Consider the following 23,198-nt stretch of genomic DNA (forward strand, 5'->3'; position numbering starts at 1 on the left):
ATCAAGTACCCTAGAGCCAAGACCTGCACACATTTACGTTCTGGGAGTCATCAGGGCTGTTGTAAGCACTGCATCCTGTCAGTTTTTGCAAAAACAACAAGGAGTCTGGTGGCACCTTAAAGACTAACAGATTTATTTGGGCATAAGCTTTCGTGGGTAAAAACCTGACTTCTTCAGATGCATAGCATAGATTTTTGCAAAATCATGCTCAATATGTTGACATGTTTATGTACTTTATATAGCTGTGAAAGGCGAATATATGGTATGTTATTGGTAGTGTTCAAATCTGTTCCAAGCCAGTGGTCTTAATGAGCTCTCCCCTGCCATTTATTGATAAACTGGGGGAAGAGACCTTAGGAGCAGACCATAGAATCATAGACTTTAAGGTCAGATGGTACTATTATGATCGTCTAGTCTGATCGTCTAGTCTGACCTCCTGCACAACGCAGGCCACAGAATCTCACCCACCCACTCCTGTATCAAACCCCTAACGTATGTCTGAGCTACTGAAGTCCTCAAATCGTGGTTTAAAGACTTCAAGGTGCAGAGAATCCTCCAGCAAGTGACCCGTGCCCCACGCTGTAGAGGAAGGCGAAAAACCCCCAGGGCCTCTGCCCATCTGCCCTGGAGGAAAATTCCTTCCCGATCCCAAATATGGCGATCAGCTAAACCCTGAGCATGTGGGCAAGACTCACCAGCCAGCACCCAGGAAAGAATTCTCTGTAGTAACTCAGATCCCACCCCATCTAACATCCCATCACAGGCCATTGGGCATAATTACCGCTAATAGTCATATTTGCATAGACATACCTAGTCTATTTTGCCTAGGTGATTAGCAGACAGATGTTCTGCGAAAGTGATCAATTTTGGCTGTTGTGGGTTAAAATTCACATAAGTCTTGGATGCACGAGTAATGAAATGTTGTTATCCTTATTGCATGACTATAGGGCAGCACAACTATACTTAATATGCCCTAATTGATTGGGGTGGGGAGCTACAGGGGTGGCATCACTCAATCCCATCCCCTGAGTGCAGGAGATTAATCTACCTGAATGCACCCTGGACTCTGGGACTTCGTTGGACAACAAATTGTGAGTGGGGTGAAGTGGAGGGAAAAGGCAAGTGGCATGTTAAAAGGAACATCTGACTCTTGAACTTTCACACTGCAAGATGGGAAACTTAGGAAAACTGGTAAACTGGGGTACACTATACCTTTGGTGCAGCGGATCCGGAATGTCTGTGAGTAACCAGGGTCAGGGGCTGGATATCACAGGGAAATAATTCAAAGGGTCTCGGGGATTTGGGGTGCACTTATTGTTAGCCTGCGAGGCAAAGTTAAGGCTGGCATAGGCAGGAGGGAGTGCTTGAGTGGCTGAAAGGCTGGTGGTGTGGGGGAGCTGACACCCAGTTACTACAAAAAAGACTCCCTCTTTCTGGAGGCAGGGGGTACCAAGGTGACTTTTAGTCCTGGATGCCCCAAGAACCATTACAGTGGGATGAGAGGGACTTTTTCACCCTCACACACACACACACATTGGGCAGCTGGTTATTTGCATTCTTGAGAGGTTTTGACATGTATGAACTATCCTGTACTGAGTGCTGCCACAGGGAGAATGTTGAGCTACATGGGCCAGTAATCTCATTTGGTGTGGCAAATACTGTGTGTCAGTATCATTGTGAATATATTGCAGTCCTAGGTCACCAAAGACCTTTTTGTGCACCGTTAAAATTAATGGCATCCAGATTAATTCCCCAAGACAACATCTCTCTCTTAAAGCCCTGATACTTTTTTGAGGCCTGCAAGAAATGAGTTTATAACTAAAAACAAAACAAAAAACAAGCACTTGGGAGCAGGGACCACATATTTGTAAGTACAGACACTCCCCGACTTACGCAAGTGTTCTGTTCTGGAATGCCTTGCATAACTCGAATTTTGCGTAAGTCGGAAACGCATCTCCGACCATTATGCAAAAAAAAACCAAACCCACCTCCTATTTCGAGCTTACTGAACTCGGGGAGCATCTCTATTTGTAAAAAGTTTAACACAATGGTGCTTTGATCCTGATTGGGGACATGGGATGCTACTCAAATATACGTATTCATAGTATCCAGGATTTCCTATCTTCCAGGTATCTATCTTTTTGTCTGTACTTTACTTTGGGCACTGACTGTCTTTAGTGTTTTCTGTCACATAGTTTCAAGCACGTTGTTTTTGCTAAACAAATAGTAATGCTTCCAAGGGACAGAATGATTTATGTATCATTGGGAACTGGGATTTTGTGTAACTTCTTTAGCGAGAGACGTGACAGTTGTGAGACTTGGGGATTCAAAGGACTATATTGAACAATGGTCCAGACAAGAATGGACTCTGGGAACAGAACATGTTAAGTGGTTTTCCTGGGAAATACCTAGGGGGGAGTGAATGAAAATTCCCTACCTCTATTTATGCAAAATCCCATTCTTTTGAAGCTATGCCCTGAAGAGAAGGCTAAGATCAAAGGCCCACGCTGCATAAAAAAAAGACTGAACTATTCCTGTTAGTTCTGATTCTCTCTCTAAGACAGCCATGAACTTCTAACCATGGGGGAAACCCAGTTGTGGGTTTTGAAGGACTGACACTTATCAGAGCAAGAGGTTGGAGTTTTTTTATAAAGACTGGGAGTGGTTGGGTCATTACAAAACCTAAACTTAATTTCCCCAATACTAATTTCTCCCTACTTTTAGTCACACCTTCTTGTCAATGGTCTGTAATGGGCCACTCTTACCACTTCAAAAGTTATTTCTCCTCCCTTGGTATCCTGCTGTTAATTGATTTATCTCGTTAGACTGACCTAACACTTGGTAAAGCAACCCACATCCTTTCATGTATTTATACCTGCTCCTGTATCTTTTACTTCAGACATCTGATGAAGTGGGTTCTAGTCCACAAAAGCTTATGCCCAAATAAATTTGTTAGTCTCTAAGGTGCCACAAGGACTCCTTGTGTTTTTGCTGATACAGACTAACACGGCTACCACTGAAACCTGTTCTATTATTGTTTTTAATGTTTTCTCTGTAATGCTTTCACCTTAAGAATGAATGGGATTGCTTATAAAAAGCTATGTGATAACTTATAGCTATGAGCAATATACTGGTCATAGCCTCTGGAGAGAAAGAAAAGATGGCCTGTTAGGCAGTCTGGCATGCTGGGAATATCACAGTGTAGGCAGGGAATTGCGCAGCTTGGAAAAATCCCAGTCAGGAGGGAGAGACACTGGCCTCTACCCAAGAGAGGTGACGGCTGAGGATTCGGAAGCTACAGTGGGTGCCTTGGCCACAGAGAGTTTGTGAGTTAGGGAAGCAATATTAAAAATGTTGAGGCACTTAGATATTAGAGTAATGGTAGCCATATGAGATAGATAAGATTTGGCCTTTTAAATCCCTTTACAGTTTCTCAAACTCTGTTTCAAAGGCAGAACAGCGACCTATTAGTTTTCTTGAGCTAAACCCATTTCAATTACACTCTTTGAGAACTGTAGCAAACTCTAGCTGATGGGTATTGCTTGATTGGTCTGATAGAGACTGACAGTGAATAATTGTACCATCAGCAGAGGATGGGACTGACTGATGGCACAAATGTTGAGCGGATTACTAATGCATAGCTAAAACACAAATGCTGAAAGTACTGAATCTTTTGAGGTGTTATTAAGAGGAGATATTTTAAAATACATTTATTCTTAAATTACAGAACACAATTATTCCTTTATATATCGTTTACACCCTATTAATACCTCCCTATTCAAACCCACTATTTGCTCAATAAAAGAGTGGAGCAGTAGATTAAAACCAGGTCCTCCTGAATAAATTCAGTCGAAAACCAAACAAAAATCATTTATAAATTTTAAAAGTGCAATAGAAAAAAACCCAGACACATAAGATGAAGCTCAGACTGATGTTTTAAAAATAGTTCTGTGTATATATTGTCCCATCTTGTCTTGAATCAGTTTCTCCAAATAGTAATAAAAACAGATCAAACTAAATGGCTCAGTAACTGCTCATCTGTCACAGGCTACTGCATTTTCAGATAATGGTTATTAAAATATGCTCTCAGTCATCTTCTAATTCTCCAGCTACCCATTATAGTTTTAAAACTTTTATAATTGAATCCACAGTTATGCTTAATGCCAGTTTAAGGGGTTTACCAAACCATGTTTCTTTTTTCATTTTGCAAGATTTGTGAATAATGTTTAAACTTTAATTGGAGGTTTCAAGTGCGAGTTGTCTTTTGTGGCTGCCAAGGTCTTGACATCAACTGGCTTAAAAACATGAATCAGTCTTGATAAAGGAGGAACTATATCATATTGCCATGGGCAAACTTCAAAATTTCAGTGTGTGAATTCAGGTAATCATCCACAAACTCAAGTGCTCACCCGAACTAGTTAGCCACAGAACTTCTCATGAACTGAGTAACTGTTCCTTTCCATACCTCCACCATCTCCTCTCAGCTCACTGCTGAAACGGCTCTTATTATGGAGCAGGAAGGGTCTGTGTCCTTCAATCCTATCCATGGCCTTCTGGTGGCAATCAGTAAGCCTATCTCCTATTCCTTATTCCCTTGTGTTGGCAACTAACAGTAGTGTAAGAGAGACTTCTCATTGCATTTTGACCTTTCTATTTCCAACCAGATGCAGGAAATATAAAATGGTTTGTACTGCAGTAAGGGCTATATTTAAAGGATTATGAGTTGAGGCATGAGTGCAGGGATGAAATATTTAGTAGTGGACTGATAACTGAAAGATTGGACATGAAAGAGCGTGAGCCCTGAGTGGTAGTTCCAGCCATAGGAAGCATCAAGGAAACATCATGGAGCTGCAAATAAAATGGAGGGTTTGATGATTCAGAAGGGATTGGCAGAATACAAGAAGGGGTACAGAAGAAGATGAAACCTGATATATGTAGGAGAACAACTATGCAGAGTCTTAGAATCTTGGACAAAGATGTCAAATTATACACAAAGCTTGAGAGGGATTTTAATAGGGCAGTGAGAGCAAAGAAGATGGCTTTTGCTGAAGTCTGTTGAAAAGGCTTGTGGGGAATTTTGTTGTATAGGTGAAAGGGAAAGAGGCTGGAGAGCAGGAAGTTACAGTTTTCTAAACAAGAGATGAGGTAGAAATCGACTATTTTAGAGAGTTTAGAGCTGACCCAACCAGCTTAGCAACAGATGCTCTAACAAGTTTTCAGCTGTTTTCAGCTGCTTTAGCCCTGTGAGGGAAGGATAGGTGCAGTGGCCAATGCTGAAGTTATCCCCCTAAATCCCTACCACAAACAAAAAAGGCAAGGTAACCACCCATCCTTTCTCACTCCCTAAGGGGACAGGAGCCAAGGGACCACTGTATTCTAAGAAGGAACAGGCCACTGCGTCTTCCCCCCAAACCACAAAATATAAGGGGTTCCCTGTGTGTCTGGAGGGACAGTAGTATTGAAGCACATCTATAGTTTGGATCCAGGAATCAGTGAGGTCGAGCACAATACCAGAATGTAGGGATCTGCAGTGAAGATTAGGATGCAGTTAGGTAGGGCAGGCCATGGAGCCAGGAATGCCAAGAGCCCACTGTTTAGTTTTGGGAAGCCTTTGGTTTGTCGAGAAAACTCTTTGATTGGATTAGATGCAGGCCCATGTTAGACTTAATCCACGACTATTTGCCAACAAAGGTTCACAGTCTTATGTTCAGGGACAGAACAGGAGAAACAAAACATTTCAGGTGCATTCTGGTCTCAATGATAGTTTTACAAAGCCTTTGTTTTAACTTCTTTATGATTTTCTTCCATAGAGAAGATTTTGTTTCGTTAAAGACTCATGACACTGAAAATGATGTATTAGAGGGTTTTTTTTCCTAATGACATGATGGCTGCTAGTAAATTTATCCCTGAGAACAGCATATTTTTCCTCCTGCTTTAATTCTCTTCCACTGAATCTTGAGCCAGATCAGGTCTTTCTTTTCTTTCCCTTGCATTCACCTAGTGTTTTTTTTTTTTTTTACAAAATCCGATAACCACATTTGCTCCGCCTTCTCTGAAATGGTTATAATAAATGCAGAATTGTGACAATAAGCACAAGCATAATGGATCCTTTCAGGTTTTTTCCCAAGACTTGATACCAGTATTATACATTATTTCACTACTTCCTTTGCTTGCATCAGTGAAATAGGGGATCAGAGAAGCATGCAAAAATAAATTACCTGGAAAAAATATTCGGTGTGAGTTTTAATTAAACTTCAAGTTAACTTTAAGTTTCTTCTTTTACCTTGTCACAAACACTGGATTACATAATAACTAGGGGACAAATCGTGTTCTTAGCTATACTCTGCATACACGTATACAAAAATTAAAAGCTCATTGATATCCTTGGTCATTTGGCATGGCAGTGGTAGGAATGGCAAGGTATTACAACTATGATTTAAGGCTGAAACACAATCTTTCACTTTCAATTACCCACATAGCCTTCCATAAATTTGTGTGACATACTTAATATAATTTAAATATAATTTTTCTTTTATAGCTTATGTAAATATTGTTTCTCTGGAAGGAAGGAAGGATCTATTTATGTATCTGAGTCAGTAATGTCAGAACTAATTTCTCACTTGGACACATCTGCATTGCCAAATCTGCACAAAACCAACTTTTATTTTTATGTCACAGTCATTGCGAGGTCATGAAGTTTAATCATATTGTTAGACAGAAAATAAAAACGTGTAGACCCTTGAGCTATAAATTAACTTCAGTAAAGCTTAGGGATAAATTTCAATATTTCACTGTCTCTTGGCATTCAAACAAAACTCCACATTGTAGACAAAAGAAAAACCTCACAGCTTTGAACACACAACAAAAATGTTTGGTTGCAGCTGACAGGATGCTGTTTGGTCCCAAACTAAAACTAGCAAATGGAAAATGCATTAGGGTCAAGTTTTATCTTGCCCTTGCAGAGGTGATGAAGGGTAGCAGGAGCAAATGGAAGGAGTCTTCCACATGGGAGCCAAACACAATCACAGACCTTCTTGCCCTTGAATTACTCCTGGGGGAATTCTGTGCCAATAAATTAAAAATTCTGCAACAAAATTTTGCGCACAATATTTTAAAATTCTGCATATTTTATTCATCAAAATAACACAATATACACGCCAGTTTCAATTATTTTGGGTCATTTATTTCAAAATACCTGTCAGCAAGTATGTCTGTAACAATACAGACAAAAAAGATTCAGGAAATGGTTTTTTGACAAATAGAATCCTTACTAGGTATATTAATACAGAACACTGAGTAATAACTCATTTAAACTACAATACAGAAACTTATTTCCTGCACCCCTCAGAAGCAGTGCAAAGGCTTGGGCGAGTCAGGGGTAACGGAGGAGCTGAGGGAGAGGGAAGTAAATTGCTGGGAAGGAGCCTGGGTGTGAACTTGGAGGGTTGTTGGGTGGGGAAAGTATGGAACAGGTTTTTTGGGGAGGGATTGTTAGGGAGCTGCTCCCATGCAGACTCAGGATGACCCCTAGCCTCTCCCATTCAGTCAGGCACATGTGCCCCTTTGTTCCTGCACCCCCATGTGTCCTTGCACTCCCTGTCCACATGTCCCTCCACCCCCACTTTGACACTCCCCTCCCCTGTCCCATGAGTCTCTGTGCCCACACTCAGACACCCACTCCCCCCCATCCCCATGTGGCCCTGCACCCCCTCCCTCTGTCCCTATGTGGCTCTGTACTTCCTCCCCCATCCCCATGTGACCCTGCACCTCCCTCCCCCTGTGGCCCTGTGCCTTAACTCCTATTCAGCTCCTGCCCCAGTCTGTCCTCCGCCACTAGCCCTTATGAGCCCCTATCTGACCCTCCCCTCCCCAGGATCCCATGCTGTCTGTCTCCCCATAGCCCCTGTCTCTTGACTTGGCATGCTGTGATGAAGGCAGGCCTCTTTCTATTTCCTCACTGGCAGGGAGTTGCTGCTTTGTTCTGTCATCACAGTGCCTTCTGGTGGGCAAAGGGCAGAACTGCAGAAGTTATTTTCTGCTGGTAGCTGCTGCTGTTCTTGTGCTATAGCACCCTCTGATGGGCAAAAGGCGGAACTGCAGCAACATTTCGGCAGAAACTTTTCTGTGCAAAAAATTAAAACGATGTGGGGCTCATTAATTATGCATGCATGCAGTAGCACAGAACTCCCTCAGGAATACTGAATGCAGGAACTTCTCCCTACTAGTGCACACCCCAAAATTAATGGTCAGAGGCAGGGAGGAAGCAGGAGTCCTTATACACCAGCCAGTGGAAGGAGGCACATGGTGCATTCTCTGAAGATATGATGACCTAGTGATAGCACTCTCTGGGAGTCATCCTGTCTACTCAAGATACAATGCCTCTTGCACAGGCGCTGACTTTCCATTGTGTCGGGGGGTGCTCGACAAGTGTTCAAAGATTTGGACTAACAAGTTAGTTTAAAATCTTTCTCACTTGGAGGGTCTCATTGTGACCTGAATTTAGCAAAGTACTGAAGCATGAGTTTAAATCCCAATAAAATTTTAAGCTAAGCATCAGTTTAAGTGCTTTGCTGAACTGGGGCCTATGTTTTTGAAAAAGTTCCACTGGGACAGCTGTCATGTAATTTTATCTGAGCATATTTCAGCATAATAGAAGCGGATCTAGTAGCATATAAATTCTTTGAGGCTAGGAAAGTCAACTAGTATGTGTTTGCACAGTGTCTAGTACAAAGGGACTGCTCTTGAGTGAAGCCACCCAGTGAGTACAATACAAACAAATAACAATAATAATACTCAGCACTTATATAGCTCAGAGCATTTTCCATCTGTAGATCACAAAGCACTCTTTAAAGAGGAACAGATTTATCATAAGGATGCTCATAGCAGGGAGTGTGCTGTAAACTGGTAATTATACTTAATCATAAATCAGGGCACTCTAAAGTAGCAGAGGCCGTGGAACAGTAATTTAAATTTCTTCCGTGCAATAAGAAGGCTCTTTCAGAAGAAGAATTTAGATTTTTTTTTAAATTCAAACAATGTAGATTCCTCTTTCAAAGAAACTACTACATTAATTCTACTCTTGAGAGGTTGGAATCCGCAAAACCTTCTGTCCTACATACTGTAGTATGTTTTAGCTTGAGGAACTTATATCTGGGTAGAGTTGTTAGAGACTAGGGGGTTTCATAGGTTTTTGAGTAAGGAGGGTGTGTGTATATTTCAGTTTTTGTACCTTTTCTGATGTGTGGGGGTTATACATACCCCCCAAACCTATGAAAACCTGGTAAAATTAAAAAGCAAGCTCTAAAATTCTATTTTTTTCCTTTTCTTCAGTTCAATGGTTAATAAACTTTGTAGCATTGCTTTAATTAAGGGGGGTGGGGGGATGATGTGGATGAAGATTCTCATCTACAGTTTTCCCATTTCGTATCTCTCTGGGAATAAAAGGATTCCTTAAATGTCAATCATTATCTTTTTTGAGAACAAAAAAACAACAACAACAACAAAACCCAACAAGCCAGCTATATCTCCCTTTATCTGAGTGGCAGCAAAGAAATTCTCTAGCCTTGTCTTTGAGCTAAGGGAAGGAACGGGGCGGGGGGGGGGGGATGTTCAATCAATTTATTTTATTTTTGTACTGTAGAAGCGCCACAGTGGCACAGAATAGATTCAGGTGATTTGTTTGTAAGGTCAATCTGCAGTGATCTCTTTTCCACAGAGTGTCCAACCCTAGAGGCTCATTACAAACAGATTTTTGTCCAGGCTTGACACAGGTGCTTTGTTGTGGAAATTCAGGTGGTTTTACTTTTAACACATTCATGATAAGAAAACATAACAAATGCACATACCCAAGGAAGTAAGCTGTTCTCCAGAAATCATGAATTTTTAATCATTTTAGCTGACGTTTGTCTTTGCAATACTGTATGCCAATTCCTAGAGTGTCTGACTCAGCCCTAGAGAGCCTATCATTCCCACTTGTTTTTTTCTTTTGTTGACATCTTTTATTAAAAGCAAAAGGAATGCTAATCTAGTTAGAGTACCAGGGGGGAAAAAAACAATTTCTGAAGATTTCAAGAGAGTGCAATACAACTCCAGGGTCCTGCCCTGGAAACACTTGACTAGTGTAAGTAATCTACTACTAGCAGAACTTTCTACTGTGAGTAAACTATTGTAAGATCAGGCTTCTAGTTCACAGTGCACTGGTCCTTTATAAAGGAAGGATGTAATGAATTCCCAGTACATGTTGGATTTACACACACATCCCTGCTAAGAGAAGGCATTCAGATTCACTCAGTGTTTTGAAAACAAGATGGATACTGGGATAAACATGCCAATGACATTTTAGAAATTATCATCTTGATTCAGAGCACATGGCCCAGACTCCACTATAAGTATTTAGGGGTAGCTCTTCAGTACCACAATGTAGCTGTGTGCCGTTGAATGCATAGAGGTCAGATTCAGTGAGAGCATTGTTGCATCATCAATTTTCATTTTAAAATGGGCTGAAAATGTTTTAAAATTAGGAATTGTATTTGACAGAAGTTGTTGCTGAAAGCCCAGGAGTTGGATGAAAAAGTGCACCAAGGACTGCACAGCTGCTTGCACCTGCAGCACATATTTGCAATCATCCAGATTTGCAGATAGCCCGTCTACAACAGGAGAAGTCAAAAAATAGTGGAGAACAGGAATCCTAGGCTAGAATCAGCAATGACTTCTCATGGAAGACTAAACCATCTGGCTGCAGAAGAACTAGGGAGCCAGGTCATACATGGCCTAGGAACATTTTCTCCTGTGTATGGCCAGAAGGAGGAATGAGCACTGACAAAGGTGAGAGAATCACCAGTGTAATTAATAATAGAATTTAGGTCTCATTGTATTAAATTAGCAGATTTTTACAGGCAAATTGACATAGAAGGTTCTTGATATGGCGGTCTAAATAAGGAGGCTAACTTAATGATGTGTTGGGAAGAAGACCCAAAAGGAAGTGCATGGGGTACAGCACCTAATAAATGTATGCATTAGTTTGCCTTTAAAAAAAAAAAAAGAAAGGAAAGACCAAAAACATATTTTCCCACTATTTCCCTTGCTGCCTCCTCCTTTCACTGTGGTCTATTACTTCCTCTCCCCTTCCTCTTGGCTGCTCAGACATTTTTGCCAAAATAAAAAAACAAATCAGATGGGAAAAGACAGTTTTAACATTCTTCAGGATTTTTTTTTTCCTTTTATTTTTCAGCAAAAACATTTTACAGTAAGCTATATTGGAAAATAGCACCTAAAATTACCTTAAAAGCTAGCTGGTGAGATTTCATGCATCATGCAAAGATGGGCACTGAAAATAATAGACCATCTTTGGGTTGTCACATATTTGACAATTGACTATAACTCTTCAGTTCACATTTTGTTGAAACTGAAGAGTTGAAGGAAAATGCATCATGAAATAACACAATTGTGAGGCTATAGGGGCCCCCTTTCAGAAAAGCCCTTTAGTGCACACTTCAACACATCCCTGTTCAGCAAAGGGCTCAATGGAACGTAACCACATGCTTAACTTCAAGTTTGTGTTTAAAGTGTCTTGCTCTTTCAGGGCCTTAACAAGTCTGGAACAGAAATTTCTAACATCTTACCTTGAAGAATGGATATACAGCTCATCTCTTACAGGTTAAACTACTTGAGTGAGACTGGGATGAAAAAATATTATTATTGTATTAAATTTTACCTTTTATTAAACAGAAAGTGTATGATAATTTTCAGTTCTGTCTGTGGGGAATTAGGTGCTTAGCTTCCATAGATTTGCATACCTGTACTTAGCTGAGAATGTACCCCAAAATGTCCAATATATTATATGCAAGCACATATGCATATTGATGTATTTTTGAGTCTTTTCAATTGTTTGCTAATCAGCATATTAACGCTACATACTAAAGCCGAAAAACAAATCTAGGGAGATTTAGCAAATAAAGTTACCAGATTCAATTAGAAAAGAAAAGGTTGCTTTTGTTTAAAAGAGTCATTATGCAAATCTGTCACATAAATATGCTAGAAACATCAAGCACCATGAGATACAGTTAAATGGCTTCTGTGTTTCATCTATTAAGTTAGCACTGAGATTACACATCATTGATTCCACACATCATAAACAGTAATTACAATATTAATCAAATTGATCCTATCACTTTTATAAAAAGGAAGGTGATGGTTGTATTTACAATATTATTTCTAAAGAGGGAATTTGACCTTATTACATTCCCAGTGGGAATTGTGTCTGGCTACTCTTGAAATTAAGCACATCTATGCAATTATTTCCATAAAAACTCTTAGCCCTGATAATTTTATTCAAGTTTTGGTCATTTACTTGATTCACCATAACCAAAATACATCAAGTGTTTTCCAAATTCAAATGTAGTGAGGTTTCATTTACCAAAAAAAAAAAGTCATCTTTATTCTGAGGTTCACATCACAGGAGGCACTCTGTAGCTTTCAAGGTCTGTACTAATAAGTTTCCACCTAGGGAAGTGCATCAGCCTCGCAAAAAGCCTCGGCTATGGACACAGCGGTGAAATGAGGACAGATGTGGGTGGATTTTAAGCAGCAACTTTTATTACTTTAACACAGGGAAGGGATGAACCTGCCCATCACCCATACTCTCCTATATCAGCTATTTAACTGGTTCAAGTGGAAGAGGTACAGGGCTCCTACCATATAACCCAAGATCTCCTCAGCCTACTCCCAGGATTCAGCTTGCTCTTAGTCCTCCACCTTCCCTGCCTTGAGGGGGAGAGAAGATGCAGAAAGGTGGGGACCTCAGCCCCGTATGGCCATGAGGTCAGACCTAGGCCTGCAAAGACCACAAAGTCTCATCCTAGCCCATGAGTACAAGGATCATTCGCAAAATCCCAGGTCTTTTAACCTATGGGAACTGCACTGGAAACTGGCCATAGGGTGTTTTAGAAGAGAATAGCTTGGTACTCCCCGCCTGCCCTCCCCAAACCCACCCAACCATGCTGCCTGATATCTCAACCCCGGCTCTATCCATGCCCTCACATTCTGTAGCCATGTGTCAGTGCCTCCATCTGGCGTGTATGCCATCATCCTGGAAAAATTTCAGGCAGATTGTAATAGATGTTCCTATGGTGTACCATTGAACTCTCTGACTCCATGAATATCCTGGTGACTTCCCTATTCACTTTCTTCCGAGACTTATTCACACAGCCTGGGTCTGTGGCTCCCTGCCAAACTCACCCTGTGAGCATTTCCGACTATACTAAGCTATCCTCTGGCCATGGTTGCCTAAACAAGCTAACATCCCCCTGGATTCTGTCCCATAAGATTACTCCCATGCAGCCCCTGAGATCATTCTCCCCAAGGCCCATTAAAATATTAACCAGCCCTGTTTGAGGTGGCATAGCTGGAAGAGAATGATTTCCATAGTGTAATCAATGGAAAGAACATGAGCACTTTGCTGGTTTATCAGCTGATTCATTCTAGGACTAATACCATCTCATATTGTACCATGCTACCACCAGTGTGGATGCCTAAATTTCCCTACCCCCACCAGTGCAGAGTCCTCTCTGATGGAAGCATCAACTGCTCTCAGGGTCAGGAAGTATCTGCTTCCCTGAAATCTCATTATATCAGAGAGCTGGAAAGAATCTTGGCAATAGATTTTTATCTTTGCTATTATTTCAAGGATATTGATAGAGGGTGATGGGCAAGTAGACTATATTACTCCTCCTCCTGTGTATGACTCCTGCAGAAACAGTGTCTATTTTGCGGCCCAACCAGTAACAAAAAAATGGGGTTTAAGAAGTTAATATTTATTACAGCCAAAACTTAGGGTGAAAGTTTCAAAAGAACATAAGTGATTTACAAGCAAAAGTCCCATTTTTCAAAATTGATTAAGGCACTTAGGAGACTAAGTCCCATTGACTTTCAAGGAAACTAGGCTCCTAAGCCACTTAGTTTATTTTGAAAATTTGATTTGTCAATGAAAATTGTCACGAACGGCTGTACAAAAAAGGCATATGCCAACTCATAATAGAAAGAGAAATTATATTTGTCTTTCTATTTATTTTAGATTCTTTTGAACTGTCTACATTGGTGACCCTGAAATATTTGCCACAGTTAAGTAAATACCCACACAATAGTGTAGATCAGGGCATAACTCCACTGAAATCAATGGAACTGCCTTAGCATAAATCTAGTATAAGTGCCAGTAGAATCAGATCATAAAGGTAGGCTTTCCATTGCATCTGCTGATAATGTCACAGCATCGTGCGTGGTCTCATGTGGCTATGTAGCCAGGCACTGTATAGGCAGTTACCTATCCAATCCATGAGGATCACAAACAGATATTGCACAGAAATGCGCAGCTCCCCTGAACACTAGACATGACATTTGACCCTTTTTTTTTAATCGGTTCTTTGTGTCTGTCTTCCTCAAAGCATTTGCAACCCTTATTGATAGTTGCTTTCTGTTCAGGTATGTCTTTGGCTATGTCTTCAAATTTATCAATATTTATACTGCGTGAGGTGAGACTTTGTTTAAGGGTGTATCTGAAATATTTGGTCATAAGAGTAACCCTTCTGCCCCTCTGAGTTGGCAGCAACAAGAGCCGGGTTCAGTATCTAGGGGTTCTGTTTCAATAACGCAATGCAAAACCGGCTCGAGCCTCTACCCAGTGACCTGGGACAATTACATACCACCCCCCGGGCGCCTCTAGGAGGCAATACTTCCCCTCTCGCAAGCACGGAGTCTGAGTGTAGCAAAAGCCTTTTAATAAAGGAGGGAAACAATGCTGCATTATGTTGGGGAAACACCACAAACAGGATTCATAACACAAACCATGAGCAAAAGACCCACCTCCAAGTAAGTTTGGCAGTGTCCTTTTCCCTTCAGGGTCTTAAGTCCAACAACCCCAAAGTCTCTGTCCCTGGTCAGTGCCGCCCCAGAGTTCAAAAGTTTATCTGCAGAGTTTTATCCCCCCCAGCCTGGGCGGAAATGGGGGGGGGGTACACGGGATGTTAAGGGGCACCTTACGTGGTCCGAGGCAGACTGCCCCACCTCTACGTGGAGTTCTGCTGCAGCCTTTACCACGAATGGCTCCGCTCTACCAGCCGCGCCGCTCCGCTCCTCCAGCCATCCCCGCAAACTGCTCCACTCTGCTCCCCGTTCCATGGGCCGCTCCAGCCGTCCCACAAACTGCTCAGCTCTGCCAGCCGCTCCACTCCACCAGCCGTCCCATGAACCACTCCAGCTGCCCCCGCAAATGGCTCAGCTCTACGCCGCTCTGCGCCGCTTGCTGTTCCATGGGCCGCTCCAACCGTCCCACAAACTGCTCGGCTCTGCCAGCTGCTTAGCAATATAGCTTCAGGCTCCCCCACTGGTTAACACAGCACTCAGTGATCTCAGCTTAGCAATTTTAGCAATTGCAGCTCTTAGTGATTTCAGCTTGTAGTAGGGGAGCCCCGGTGCTGGTGCACCATTGGCCCAAAGTGAATTCAGTTCAACAACTTCTAGATAGACTCCTAATGGAAGCAAACTTAGCTCTGCTATTCAACAGTGGAGAGAGAGAGAGAGAGAGTAGTGCAATTGGTGTTCCAGGCCCTCAGAAGGCGCCCATGCCATCAGGCACACATACTTGTCCCCAACCTCTCTCCATTCACTGGGAGTTGTAACCCATGGCCCTTGTCTAGCGAGTGCTACTTAGTTACTGGTGAGTCCCTCTGTCATACAACAGTTCCACTGGCCTTGATTCACAGAATCAGGGTAACAACACTTTATTCTTCTTGCCCCAATAACAGAGAAACTGGGGATCCCACACCAGCCAAAGTAACCACTTTCAGTTGTTGTCCCAGGCTAGGTGGGTGGGTGTGCCTATGCAAACAAGATCAGCCCCTGAAGTTCTTTTCCACCCTCGCCATAATTCACCACCAGATGTCAGGGTAAAGCTTATCCTGACTCTGCTTACATAAGTATCTGCAATTAGATAACATCATAATTTGGATTATGCAAGGTATTTCCTATATTTAGTGTTAAGAAGCAAAAAGAAATACTTCAGGTATTTAAGTAAAATAATATAGTCATCTTTGTTAAAACTAGCAAATTTTAGGGTCTTCTACTTTTATCACCAAGGTACCTATATAAACTATAACATGATCTCTTAAAACTTCAATTAATAGAATGTATTGGTAAAAAGAGAGGGAAGAAGTATAAAGTAATATATCTAATTTAATAGCTCATTTATCAAGACATCCAGAAGTGGGTTCTTATGAAGGCAGTGTTATGCTCCCCAGGGGCACCCAGGGTTGTGAACCATCATACCACTACCTGAAGATGTCTTATCTGAACTTGCTGTGGTTCAGCTCCTTGAAACCAGCAGCCCTTGGCAGCCCAAGCACTGCCTTCCAGGCCTCTGCAGGTCTTCCTCCCTCTCTGTAGGTTAGAGAATAGCACTCACCAGCCCTTGAATCCTGTACTGTCCAACCCAGTGCTTAATTTGTGCCAGGGTTTGCCAGGGCTGAACCCTGGGACCTCTAGGCTTGGCAGTTCACAGCTCTGGCACCTCTGAGCATGTTGCATCAGTTATGAATGGGAAAAAATTGCTTGAGCCCCAGCACCTCTTTCATTACAAATTAAATACTGGTCCAGCCCCTTATCCACTGAACACTCACAGAAACACCAGGCCAAGGAACAATATACACACCAGCTTGTCAGATTCAGTTCATGACCAACACTTTGCTTAACACCGCAGCACTGAAATGCATTTATAGTGAAAACAAGAATACATTTATTATCAAAGACTAAAGATGCAGGAAATGGTGAGAACGGATGTTGGAAACAAATGCTTACTGAGTAATAACTCAAATGTGGGAAATAGTCTTTGAAGACTACAGTCAAATTTCCAAATGTGGGTGTCCTCAGCTAGGAATCAAATTGTTCATTTTTGTGTTGTGGGTTGACATAGTTTAATGTATTGGCATAATTCTACATTGAAGCTTTCTTTGTCTAATTCACCTTAATTTACCCCCAGTATGTGACCAAAATAAACAACCCAGCACCAAAAACTTGTATATAAAGTAAAGATAGATGGAAAATGGTTTTGAAATGAGTTTGTAAAGTCCAGAGAGAACTATGCAGCAGCTGTAGCTTTGTTTGAAAAATCAACCAAGATTACAGGTTTCACTGTGAAAATGTGGGAGATCTGAGGAGAGACCAGGTGCATTGTGTAAGAGTGGCAAACCTAAAGGGCAATTTAATTGCTGAAGGGATTAATTAGACTAGAAAAAGCAAGGTTGGAGTACAGAAGGAAAAATATGTAACAAGGTCACCTTACTGTGTAGTCAAGTTGCTGCAGCTGATTAATTTGAATGTGTGAATACAGAGTTCTTGTAGTCTTTAAAATGTGCTGGCTTAAACAGACATAGATTCCTTCATGTAAGAAAAGGCTCACAGGAAATCAACAGATTGTGTTAAAAAAAATCAAACAACCAATTGACCAGAAAGCTGTTAAAGAAGATACTCTTTGTGAAGTCATCTTTTTTTTTTTTTTTTTCCCTTCTTTAATAATATATTTGAAAACATAAAGGGAATATATTGTCCAATACTGCAGAAAAAATTCCCATATCTATTTTTTTAAAAACTACGGAGTTGAAGTAACCCCCTGCATTTCAGACACATTGCAAAGATATATATGTATATAGTATGCTGTTTGGGTAAGTCCAGTAAGGTACAGAACTTTTATGTTCTATGAGGAAAATATATTGTTTCATCTTTCAGAGGCTGCCTGTTTCTTTGGGGTATGAATGGCCCCTTTTGACCTTAGAATTTCAACAAAATCAGAAGTCCTGCTGTGGCATTAATGTATCTCTGCATTACTTTTTAATCATTCTGTTGGTGCCGTTATTTCAGGTAGTGAAATCTTTTGTCTGGCTCCCCACAAAAAGATAATATGCATCTGCTGAATATACATGGAATCATTCCATTTATATCTAGCCTGGATATATTCATGTATCAAGGACACATATTAATTCCAAGTGGGAGCTATGAAAATCGATGTTAATGAGCCTCCTGGTTTTCCTAGGTGTAAATAAACTGAGCTCAGTGAAACATGAACTTTTGTATCCTCAGCTGTGTAAATTTGATTTACCACAATATATTTAGGGAGAGCTAACATTTCACCTATCACCAATATGCTCTTAAACAAATCTCTACTGGTTTCGTTATCTCTCTTTTCATTCCTTTTTCTGTGTTCCTAAGCATCCTGTTCTGCTTCCATGGCAACTGCTATTGTTACTATCTCTGCATGTATTCAGAAGGCACCTTGGTTTATGCATACCCTGCAGAGTAGCCAGTGGAAAAGACACTCAGTGTTTTAAATTCCATTGGAGGAATGAAACAAGGCTCCTGGGAATGTAAACAAAGGGACCAAGGCTAGGTAGAGGGGGTTATTTCCTTTTGTCTAGTTAGAAATCTGGCAATAACACACTGAAACCAAAGCCAAAGAAACTAGACTCACTCTAACAAGTTCTTTCGATTTGAAATGAAGGAGAGATGCTGGCTCCTGAATTTGAAGTAATTCCTGGATTTCAAGAAAGTCCTCTGTGCTTTCTGCTTAGCCTCTCCCTCATTAAATGCATTGCCACACATTCTGGTGCCAGCTTGCATTCTTATTCAAGAGGACTTTAAAGTAGAGAGTCAGTTACAGTTAACAGGTTAGGTGATGAATACTGGTGTGTAAAACAGCTGGGTTGCTTCATTTTGAAAGCATTTTGGTGAAAAAAATAAACAAGAAATTGTACCTAATATTTTTTTCAGTTTCTTAAAATCACCTTACATATGAGGAATTTTCATTGTGAGAGTTTAGCTTTCAGAGTTCTTTTATTATTAATTATTATTTATTTATTATTTATTATTTAACACAAACTTTAACATAAGGGCTCGTCTACACTGGCAATTTACAGCGCTGCAACTTTCTCACTCAGGGGTGTGAAAAAACTCCCCTCTGAGCGCAGCAAGTTTCAGCACTGTTAAGCGCCAGTGTAGACAGTGCACCAGCGCTGGGAGCTATGCCCCTCATGGAGGTGGTTTTTTTAGAATGCTGGGAGAGCTGTCTCCCAGCGCTGCACCGCAACCGCACAAGGCACATTAAAGCGCTGCCGCAGCAGCGCTTTAGCATTGCCAGTGTACGCTAGCCCTAAATTGGAAAGGAATTAACTGAAAGGACAGGAAATAGTATTCACAAGGAAATGAAATACTGAAGTGTGGAGTAATGTAGAGTAGTTGTTTGGTATAAAGATTCCTATGTGTACAGACAATCAGTAATGCAGCAGAAAAAGAACAAGTGTCCTGCAAGATGACCCAGAGAATCCTGTGGAAGAAACCCAATGCCCTTTTGCTTTGAGTTTACCCTTTCGCTGCTCCGTGGTCTTTCAACATAAAATTATCAAAGCAGCCATTGGTTTTATGCTTTGGGACAAATTTTCAATTATGATTTTCAAAAGTTATGCATATCTTCATTTGGACACATGTTAGGGTTGCCAACTTTCTAATTACAGAAAACTGAACACCTTTGCCCCACCCCCTGCCCTGAGACCCTGCCCCTGCCCTGCCCCATCTCTGAGGCCGCTTTCTCCCACCCTCACTCACTCACTCACTCATTTTCACCGGGGTGGGGCGGGGGTTGGGGTGCTGGAGGGTGTGAGGGCTCTGTCTGGGGGTGCAGGAGGAGGCTCCAGGCTGGGGCCGAGGGGTTCAGAGTGCAGGAAGGGACTCAGGGCTGGGGCAGAGGGTTGGTGTGCAAGGGGGTGAGGGCTCCGGGCTAGGGATGAGGGATTTGGGGTGAAGGAGGTGGCTCCGGGCTGAGGCCAAGGGGTACGGAGTGTGGGAGGGGACAATGGGAGCTGCGGAGCTGGCGCTTGGGGCAGCGCCTGCGGGTGGAGGCAGCGCGCTGAGCCCTCCCCCCCCCGGCCGCCTCTCCGCCTAGAAGCTGGAGGGACATGCCTGCTGCTTCCCAGGAGCCATGTGGAGCTGGGCATGGAGCATGCCTACCCCTCTGTGGCCAACTGGAATTTTAGTGGCCCGGTCAGCTGTTCTGACCAGAGCTGCCAGGGTCCCTTTTCGACCGGGCGTTCCAGTTGAAAACCAGAAGCCTGGCAACACATGCATATGTCCATCTATCTGTATATGGGCACAACTGTGGTGTTTGTGCATGCAAATTCATATATAAATAATTCCCTTTTATAAAGGGGGGGAAGGAACAGGGTGCTGGTGGGAGGGAATTAAAGGATGGCTACAGTACTGTGAGTTATGCAGTTCTATTGGCAATATGAAAGCCATTTATGTAAGGGTCAAATCTAGGGGCTTTATTTCCCAAAAACACATAGCTATAGAAGCAAACATTGTACTGAAAGCTCACATCTTAAGAAAAGGCTTGCTCACAGAGAAAAGTTGCAATAATATCATTATTAACCAATATTCCATATAGGCCTGGTACTTTAAAGACAGATGCAATTCCACTGTATAACACCCCCTGCCTCTCAGCTGAGCTGTATAGGAGAGGGCTTGGAAGACTCATTCTGTAGTGTGTGCGCTCTAGAAAGCCAGATGCTCAGTTGAATGGGACCGTGATTCCATGCTGGTTGGAGACAGGGAGAAACTGTTAATTGTGGGGGACCCTCCTGGGCTATGTGTGAACTGTGAAGTGAATGTCTCAGTTGACACTGGCTCTGGGGAAATGGGATTTTAGAATATGGTTTGTTTTTTCCTTCTCCCTCCACCCCGCCCACCCTGTCCCTTGTGATTTCCTGGTTCTGCTATTGTTGATGCCATAGATGACTCAGGTCTCTCCTGACTTGAGATGCTTAGTGAAACCTGTGTTGCTATGGATAGTCATGGGGATTGAGGAAGAACAGTTTTTGTTTGATTGTGCATATGTTTTATTCTTTTGGGACAATATATCTTTTTTGTTGCCCCACAATGGACTCTAAAGGTTGAAATGTGATAATTTGAGAGCACTTTTTTCTTTTGTTGGAAACCTATATCCTTTCTCTTTGAGTACAAAGATGTTATCTTTTTTATATTAAAGAGTTAATTTATCCTGTGCGCTCATTATCCTTATTAATTGCAGATGCAGAAAGAATTTGTTCCATAGCTGAGGCAAATGACTCATTTATATATTGAATGGACAAACCTTGTTGTGGATAACAACTTGCAACTCCACTTTAACTGCACTGAGGAGGATCCACTAATTCATAGATCACAAAAGCTGTCAGGACTCAAGATCTCTGGTAGCTGGGAATCTCACAGTCTAGGACCTTCTGCTGAGAACACCCTTCCTTCAGCCCCCAAATGGTTTCAAGTTCTCCAATGAACATAGTCACTTGTTTATACCAGTCAACACATGCTCAAAACCATGAGGTCACATCGATGAAACTGAAGCCATAATTAGGGCTGCAGAACCTTTATTACTAGTGATGAGGCACAGGAAGGAAAGAACCCAGCTTGATTTTCAAATTCAGGTTGAGCTTGCAATTAGGGTTGCACTTAGTTTCTTTGATTTTTACTTTGCAAACTGAGCATATTTAATTCACTGAAGGACAATATATGTGGAAGCCCCTAAATTCCATTTTTGCACTCACTTTCCAGAACAGAACCACACTTTATGTTGCCACCCTTGTTTATTTAAATTTTTGTATATTTTTTTAAAGTATCCCTTGTAGTACAGATCCAGAAATGAGGTCTATTTATCTGAGTTTGCTGAAAGCGCCTGTCCATTGTTACGGCTGCTGATTCACAAGCACTCCACAACCATTACCAGAAGCACTGTGCTTTTAACAGATAGTGTTGTCCTTATCACTTAAAAGCCCACTGGTCCAGCAGGATGAAATTTCAATTAAAAAAAAGACAGGCAGGCTTTAAGATCTGTCTACACAAACAAATTGTGCCAATTGAATTCTAAATCAAACTGAAGTGATCTAATCTATATTAGTCACTCTTTTGCCCATTGAAGAGTGTCCACACAAGGGATTGCACCAATTTAACAAAATCAATTTAGAAGCTGATTTGACTAAATTGGTGCAATTTCTCTGTCTCTGTAGAGGGTAAGTGATATAGATCTCTGTTTTGGGCAGATTCCTGCACCCCTGGAGGGTACCACTGAAGTCAATTGATGTTGATGCAGGGGTCTGCCCACGGTGGCCTCCTTGCAGGATAAGGGTCATCTGATAGGCTGTATTTTTGGACTATCATAGCACAGTAATGAAGCAGTGGACATTGAGGCAGGCACAGAGGTACAGTTGTATGCATTGCTTTGCACCTATACAGATCTAGGCTCATGGAATCTATCATTTCATTTCCAGGCATGGTATTATGTAGTGGCTTCTGGCTAGTAGGTAGGAAGTAAATTTAGTGTATGTAAAAGGTGTCAGATAGACAGCTTGGGCATTAGATTCCTCTTTTTTTATAGCCAGACACAACATGGATAGCAGACATGCAAACTTTTCGCACATGCTGCTGAGGTGCCCCCAACCTCACTTGTGTGGATTACCATATATGGCAAGGGTAATTCAGTCTCAATAGCCTATTTAGTCTTTTTTCCTTCTGCTGAGGATGCCAGCAAGGGTGCCAATTTATTTTACCTTTGATGGTGGCTTTTTGGGATTATAGACAGCTATTCACTAGGAACTGGCCCGAGAACACCTGTTAATCAGTGATTGGATGGCAATGATTTTTAACTGCTACTAGCATGGGATAGATTTGAATTCATATTTGAGTTGCTCGGCATGGGCAGATCCTCATGGACATCAGTGGCATTCTAGGTGAGTGCATGAGTCCAATTGCATAAAGCACTTTGTAGGTTCGGAGTCTTGGAGTGTAGTGGCTGTATATCCCATTACCAATCCCCTAACCTATCCAGTCACCCCAGTTTTTCTTTAGTAAAAATAGCAGAAAAGGGTATCCCTATGATTTCCAATATTCTTTTGTCTTATGTTTTCAAATTAATTTTTAAATTAACACAATTTTTAGGGAACTAATTTGTCGTAAAATCCATTAGGCATTTTAACAGCTGGTCATTAAAATGAAGACAAATGTCTGAAATATAAACGTTCATTGTAGGGCATTAGTGAAAATTAATTTTAAAATAATCTGGGTAAAAGTAGATGGAATACAAAAAAAATCTCTTTTGAGTTTACCTTAGGCTCCCT

Source organism: Terrapene carolina, unplaced genomic scaffold, assembly GCF_002925995.2.
Source record: "Terrapene carolina triunguis isolate 2854851 unplaced genomic scaffold, T_m_triunguis-2.0 Scaffold58, whole genome shotgun sequence".
Lineage (NCBI taxonomy): Eukaryota > Metazoa > Chordata > Testudines > Emydidae > Terrapene > Terrapene triunguis.